Here is an 8,610-nt window from a genome sequence, read left to right on the forward strand (position 1 = left end):
TACACTTCTATCACTCCCCCTCTCCTATGTCTTCTCTCTTTCTCTCCATCTTTTCTGGAATGGGCACAAGGTGATGAACAAAGTCCACTGAGGAGCAGAGAGAGAGAGAGAGAGAGAGAGAGAGAAAGAGAGAGGAAGAGGAGCTCAATATGAAACATCAAACAAACCAGAAGATTGACATCCCCTCTCGTTCCCTGCACTCCTTTCCTTCACTTCTCCATCTCTTCCTCACTGTCTCCCCTCATCCTCACTGTCTCCCCTCATCAAACTATGTATCTTCTCTCTCTTTCTCTCTCTCTCTCTCAGTTTCTGTGCCGCTTTATCTTAATACAGAGCACTCTTATTTAAGCTTGTGCTTGGAAGGGGTGGCAGCGACACTGTAATTTACCAACGGGTAGTCCAATCCATCACACAGACAATGTACACACACTGCTGCCATGCATCACCTGTGTCTGCAGGCGGATGTGTGCATATGTGTGTGTGTGTGTGTGTGTCGAGTGATGGGGGGTGATGGGGGCTTAAGAGTAACAGCAAAACAGTGAGTCAGTTAAAAGCAGAAGAAACAGAGGTGGGGCACAGGGAGAAAGAACTGTGGCAGAGGTAACACAGGCTGTAACTGTAAGATAAAGATGGACACATCTAGGATTACGTATATCCCCACTGTTTCTCTGGGCAGCGATGGACAGAGCGGCGAGTGATAAAAGAGGGGAGGCAGATAGAAGATAGAGGGAGCAGATAGAGAGATGCAGCTTCAGCTAAAGTAGCTGGACAGCAGGAGTGGGCGGGACATCGAAGCCCCCTCTGCTGCAATCAAGCCTCTGTCACCATCTGGACGCCATTTTAAAACCATCAGCTCTGGCTCCCCATGTAAACAAGGGCGCGACCCCAAACATGCTCCCCTCACTAAATGGGCTCTTTCTGGCAGCTGCAGACCCAAAATGGCTGACTTTGTAGGGTGAGAAATGGAGCCAGAATGGCTGACTGACTGTATTATAGGAATGGGCATTTTGTAATTCATTACTGCAGCATTTCTGACTGTGTGGAAAAGATGTTAGGCTGTCATGTGTCCAAAAGGTGTTATTAGCAGGGCAGCAGGACTTGAAGAAAAACAAGGCTAACTTTGAGAGAAGGGGTTTCCATGTAATTTGTCTGGTTCAATCTATTATTACGTGTTTAAAATGTGGTTGATTGTTTTATTCATGTGCATTTGTGTTCGATTGCGGGTTAATATATGTTGCACCATGAAAAATAGCTGATATTATGGCACTCCAAAATAGATTTTAGTTACCGCTTTGGATCCTCAGAGGTGCTTTGTCTTAAAACATTCATATCTGTTTTACAATGCAAAACACAGTCTACAGGTTCATACAGTTCAGCTATCACTCTGAAATAAATGCTAACTATTGTGGCCATTTCACGAAGAGGTTGACTCTAATTGGCATTTAGACAAACAAACAAGGATTATGAATGGCAGATTATTGAGAATTATGATGTGCTTACATGGATGTGGGGCAGAGATAGAGAGGTAGTCAATGACAGTGAAAAACAGAGGGAGGATGTCAGAGGGAAGTGTGTATTCCATTGGGGGATTGTCTGTGTTTGTGTGGTGTGTGTGTGTTTGTGTGGCACATGTTTGTGTTATACAGAGCGAAAGAGAAACAGTTGAAGATATGTTACCAAGTCTTCATGCACACACACACACACACACACACACACACACACACACACACACACACACACACACAGGTGCATGCATGCACACACACACACACACACACACACACACACACACACACACACACACACACACACCACACACATACACATGCATGCACACACACATACACAACACATATCACAGGCAGCAGTATGATAATGACATGGAAATTATATGGTAATGATATGGTAATCTGGCAACATTATTCTACCCACCAGAGACTAGGAGGGAGAAGAACCTGCCACAAACTGTGCGCGCGCACACACACACACACACAAACACAAACACACACAGAGCCAGAGATGCAGACACACAAACCCAAATGCACAGGGGTTAGGTGAAATCTATGAACTGACACAGTGAATGACTAAGGAAAGGGAGGCTAGTGTGGAGGGAGTGCTGTGTTATCATTGTCAAAATGTTCAGTGAGGGAAGAAATATTTATAAGTTATTGCTATATTACTTTGCTGATTACAAATATTATTGTTTTTAGCAGTAAACTGCAATCTGAATGTTGTACACCACATTTCACACCACTTTTAAATGTAATACAGTGCTGTGATGCAAAACAAAATATTAAAAAATATACATGTAGCGACAGAGATATTTAAAATCACTATAAAAGAAATCTTGATATATATAGATTCAAAGCTTCAAATCAGTGAAGCTGACACTACAGCAGTGACCTATGGAGCCTTTATCCTATGGGGAACAACTTCATACAGTGAATGCAGCACCGCCACCCTCTGGCCAAACCTCCATACTACATTAATGAGTTCTATAGTGTCATGGAAAGGAGGTGTGTAGCAGATTAACCAAAATATGACTATGAGGCTATAGCATTTGTATTGAGAGATTGGTAGCTGAAGGTGTAAGGTTTGAAGGGGAGTTTTATTAAGTCTAACATGATGGTTAAATGGCTGAGGAGTGGTGCTGGTAGCCACAACCACAACCAGCTCATGTTGGTGGCCATTGTTACTCCTGAACTCAGGTCTGGTTGTGTTTTTAGCCATTCATACAGTGTGTCTATTAACTACTTGTAAGAAAATAACACATTATGCAGAAACACTGTTAATGATAGTGCTCATTTCCAATTAAAAAAAAGAGAATATTCAACTAATATTCATACAGAGAGTGTTTTTAAGTGCACAATAGTGAGTTTCTGGTGACCTTGTAGTTTCTGGTATTTTTGGCTCATCTGCTATCACTATAAATGTCTATGATATTTTAAATAAATTATAGTTTTCATGTGATATTTGTGTTGTATTTTTTTAAATCTGCTATGGGATTACTCCCGTTCTTTTTCACATGGGATTACTTCCAAATATTTTGAATGTTAAAAGAATAAAAGTTGTGGGTCCTTTGTCAAAAATAATGGGCAACAGAGGTGTAGGTGGAGAGAAAAAAGAACAAAAAGCAGCAGTGTGCCAACAAAATAAGGCTGCTTCCAAAAGGCAAACCACTGACCACAGATCATTACACCAGCAACACCATTTCTTTTTCAGTTCCCTTCATCCCTCCTTCTTTCCTTCGTTCCTTACTGTTTGCCAATGTTTCCCTTGCTGCTCTCCTTTAAGTGGCTGTGATTGACAGGTGAGCTATATCCATGCAATATCACCCGGCGCACGTTCCTATTCCCTCCTGGTGCCTTCATCCGCCGGTCAAATTAACCTTCCGTGCCAATGGGAGGGGGCCCTGCATGGGCCAATCAGCAGGTGATTAGGCCGGGGGTGGGAGGGGTGAGGGGTCACCGCGATGGGGCCATCGCAAGCCTGATTGGTTTCAATCAGCGGCCAGCCGCAAGGACAGCTGGGAGCTGAGCCGCAGCAAGCGCTAATCAACGCGTCCCACAGTGAGGCATGAACAGTCACCACACACACACACACACACACACACACACACACACACACACACACACACACACACAGATTGATGTTGGCGTGTACACATTGACAACACACACATTACTGTTGTTGCACACTCACACAGAAACAAGAAAACACACACAAACACACACAGCAAGGCAGGGGAAGCAGAAATGAACAGTCGAAACCACAACAGATAAACAGAAAATCCCATAATGGAAAACCAGAGAGAGAGGGAGTGAGAGAGAGAGAGCATACACACAGAAAGCAGCCAGAGAATCTCACAGTAAATTGAATGACTAATTGCATTGGACTCGTTAATTTAACCACTGGCAGATCTGATAGAGGCCCGTGACATTGGTTAGCAATGCTCTCTCCTACAAACCATAACAGCATCTCCTGTGATGTCTAAAGGGTGGAACAATCCAAATTCTCTCCGCTATGCCTTTTGTCACACTAATTCTACATGTAAACTTTGTTAAGGCCAGCAAAGATTTGACTTTATCAGATAAGTTGAGAAAAGTCAGTGGGTCGAGAGCAAAGAAGACAATGATGTGCTGTGTTGTCTATTGATGTCATTTGGTGTTACAGACTTTCCTGGGTAGGGCCAAGGAGATGAGGATAAGAAAATGTCTGCAAAGCTGTCGCATGAAGGGGGATGTGGTTGTATTTTGTTGACACTGTACTGTGTATAGTGAAAACCCCAATCCTGAGTCTGGCATGAAGGGATTTTTCCAGAGGCTCCATGTCAGGAAATGAAAATTATCAGTTCCATTGCAGTGCTACTGTCCTCTGTTTTTTCATATCTCTCTGTCACTACTTCTGTGTGGCATTTTTTCCACAGCTACTACTGCTGCTTCCTCTGTTTCTCTCTCTCTCACAAGTGCCAAACAGTCTCTTACATATATAATGAAAAACTGATTTCTATGTATGTCCAGTAGCTTAAAAGTGAATTTAAAGCTAGCTTTAATTGCTTATTCAGCACAGTGGGTTCTGTATCAGAAATCTTTTTCTACAATACTGACAAAAAACATATATAATTCTTGGACTGACATCATATCTGAAATATTTTCCCATCTATTGACCATACCATAGCATCAGAATAAAATCAAACAAAGTAGAATATGATGATAATTTTATCTGCTTAAAAAGTGTTTAAAAACAACTGCTAAACTGAAACTAAAATCCTTTGTGATAATGCGCAACATTACTCTGCCAAACAAATAGAGGATCAACATGAACACAAAAGGAACAAGATGTTCAGGAGGGCCAAAATCCTTGTTTTTTTTCTTGAATGATGTAACTGTTCAGTGGGTTTTTGCCAGGATTTAATACAGAACATAGAATACAGTGTTTGGTCCCATTTGGCTGCTGTGTGTAAGTATGCAGCCCCAGGGAATTATTACATCAGTATAACATGATTAATACCAAAGCTTCAATGTGACTAATTATTTCACACACTTTGCATTTAAGCTCTAAGAGATGTAAAAGACCTATATTGATTTTTTTGAGTGTTTATTGTCATTTTATACCAAATCCTTTTTAGGGGCATAAATTAATAACATAATATTTGAATAATTATGTAGTGTCCTGCAATAGTGACCACTGTAAATGACTGTTACTCAAAAGATATTAATTCAGTATTTCAGAGGGCCATAGTATACAGTCTATGGACCAGAGAGTGGCTTTGTTGTTGAGCTATGATCTGGCAGTGACTTTAATACTGGTGACTCCATCCAGAGCCTACCTAAGATGAGAGCCAGTGCCCTCAGTCGATCCTCATCTAGCTCCAGCATAAGGAACAGCTCCTAACATCCTGCTGGAATGTGCTTTCTGTGTTTGCTCCCTGCTTGAACAGAACCAAGTGAATGTTTGGCAGCAAGTGACAAAACAAATGCAGTAAGCCTTCTCTACTGCTGGAAGTTAGTGGCTGCTGATATTTGCATAAACTGGACATAAGATGACCCTGCAGATGAAGTAGATCAGTATGCCGAAGGTGATGAACTTTGCTTGGTTGCAACTGTGAGACATCTTCCTGTGTTTGAAGGCAAAAACAAAAGCAATCACAGTTTGCAGGCTAATGGGGCTTAGCAGGGCTCCACAGGCACCAAAAGACCTCTCATCGCACTTGAACAGATACTCCTCTTCGTTTTTTGGTAGCTCCAACTGAGGCCTTGGAGACTGGAATTCTAGCCACAGGGCACAGATACTACTTGGCACGCACACTGTAGTGATGACAGGGCTTGAAGAGCTTCCTCAGAGGCCTCTGCACGCTGGGGTCAAACTCTAAGACCCAGATGCCCTAACAGGACTTTACCAGGATACTGACAAGATGCATAGTGAGAAACTGAAGCTGTGCTGGGCACTGCCACCTAGTGGACTGCAGACCACGCTCATAATGTCTAACAGAGAAAGAGGGAGAAAGAGGGCAATGGGGCCCGCAGATTCCTGCTCAACAGGGATGTTCCACCAAGCTATAAAGATGATCCCAGCAACGGAGGTGAGCAGTGCCCCCAAGGCAGTAAACACCAGCAGTATGTTAAGATATTTTCTCAACCAAGGAAGATTGGTTTCACAACAACACAAATCTGTATAAGTATAATAATCTGTATAATGTATAGCTCCTCATTTATGAGGGCACAACATAATAACAGTGTTTTCTAATGAAGTGTCATCATCATTGTGGTTTTAACTGCATGATGTAGGTCATGACTGCTATTGATGTTTTCAGTGTTTGTGGAATATAGCATGCAAATGGAATCAACTTGAATCAAAGACAAGATGTGACTAACACATAGAGGTGTCAGTAACAAAGTTGTCCTCTCCTTTACAGAGGAGAAGTAGACTGACTGCCCCTGGGCTGATTCCCTCCTGAAGCCAGGAGCACACCTGCATGCAGAGGTAGAAACCCTCTTCTTGAGGACACAGAGTTTCCTCATGATGCACTGTTTTAGTAGACTTAATTAAGATACGAAGAGAGTTGTTTAAGAAATGCAGAAAAGACAAAGCAGGTAAAGCCTCAGTGAAACCCTAACTTTTGAAAGTTGAATTGTGGCGAGGAGTAATGCCACAGGGAATGAAGAAACAGAGAACAGAAACAGAGAATAAGATTGTGAAAGAAGAAATGAAGAAATTCTAAAGAGAACAGAGGTTAGGGATTCATGACATCTTGGCTGCTTGCTTTCAGTGAAAGTCTTGCTTTGTATACTATACTAAGCTACAACATTATGCACGTCCACCAAGGTCGGTGCAATATGCTGCCGATCCTGTGCTGATGATACATACTGTGAAAAAAGCATCCTTAGGCACTTTCAGCATAGAAAGTGTAAAGGAAATTGTGTCAAAGTCGCTGAGGCACTACAAAGACTTGGATGTTCTTCCAGATTTTTGAGTGACCCCAGTAATAGTTCTGGCATGACTCCTTATCACATGTGCTGACTCAAACAAATAATTACTGTCCACTAAACTTCCACCCTGTCTTACTGATCATGGATAAGACCATGAAAAAATACCTCAAATGATCAGGCTTGCTGAAGGAGACAATGACTATGATATTGGGGTTATCAATAATGCTTTCAGCTGTTGCAGTGATGTGGTTCATGAGGTTGTAGTCACCCAGAACATCAGGTAGGACAAATACGTATATTACTCTCTGTGACATGATGCTGGAGGCGTTCAAGCAAGAATCTGGATGATTGGACATGTCTGATGATCTGTTACTGTCCGCATAAAGCTTGGAAAGAGCTCTTACCACTTAGGAGACTGGAGGTTGAATCATAATTTATCTGTAAAAAACAAAGAAATATGAATTAGACTGTGACAGCAAGATGAGAAATTGGTCTGTATCCATATATCTTGGAGTAACGCTGAGCTGGACCTGAGCTGCCTTTAAGTGACATTTTCTGCAATTCAGATCCTAGCTCAGGGCTTTATTAATGCAGAACTGTATCATCCAACAGAATTTAGCAGCTTTACTTTAATCGAGAGAAGGTCTTTAAGCTCAGTCATACCTGAGGGACGTGCTCCAGGTTGAGTTGCCTAGCAACGGCTATGGATATCTCTGAGTAGTAACCACCGATGACAGCCAAGACAGGTGGGGAGGGAGGCTCTGCACCATCTTTACTGCTACACTCACCTCAGGATTAAAAGCCACTTTGTTAGTTATTTTTATTTTGTGCATTATGTTAACCAGCAACCACTTCCATTACTGATGTTTCTATCAATTACATTACTTTGCCTTAAAATATTTTAAAAATGTAAAATCTATTTCACCTTCATCGTCTTCTTTTAAAAATTTTCATTGCTTATATGATTTGGGAGAAGGTCTTTTGAATTAAACAACTAAAATGAGAACACAGTCAAACCTATTCAGGATTTGTTGCTTTAACATGCATCTAGAGATTTTTACTGAATTAAAACAGCTACTAAGAGATTAGGGTGCCATGTGGAAAAATATCTTCCTCAAATACTGAAAACTCCATTTCTTAAGACTTACAGAGCTGATATATACAACTATTATGAATATAGAACATATTTTGTGAATGGATGCTGCATATGCCATTGCTATGTGGTGTGATAGCGATAATTTCAGTGTCCAAGTGAGACCTTAAAAAAAGTATGCTGCTATATGATGTGCATACTGGTCCTGAGAAACTAGATGAGAAAACTGCAACGGGTGTAGATCCATATGGTTTGGTCTTACATTCACATATCACTTCTAATTGTGTTATAATAATGTGTTATAATCATCATTTTTCTCACACAAAAATGAACAACACTAGTAATGGTGCTCTGATTGCCTGTGTGGTAGAGCAAAGGTGCAAGAAAACCCTTAACATACCTTGTTTCTATTCATCAACAAGTGAAATAAAAGTTACGCATTATGTAATATTTATACATATTATACTATTAAAGGTTAGCAATTGTGATGCTATATTATATTATCCCTATCAATAATATTATCATGGCCACCATAGACCTGGCCTAAGAAAACTAAAGCAAAGATGTAGAAATCAAAGAAATATTTCA

The sequence above is a fragment of the Myripristis murdjan genome, chromosome 24 (assembly GCF_902150065.1).
Source record: "Myripristis murdjan chromosome 24, fMyrMur1.1, whole genome shotgun sequence".
Taxonomy (NCBI): Eukaryota; Metazoa; Chordata; class Actinopteri; order Holocentriformes; family Holocentridae; genus Myripristis; species Myripristis murdjan.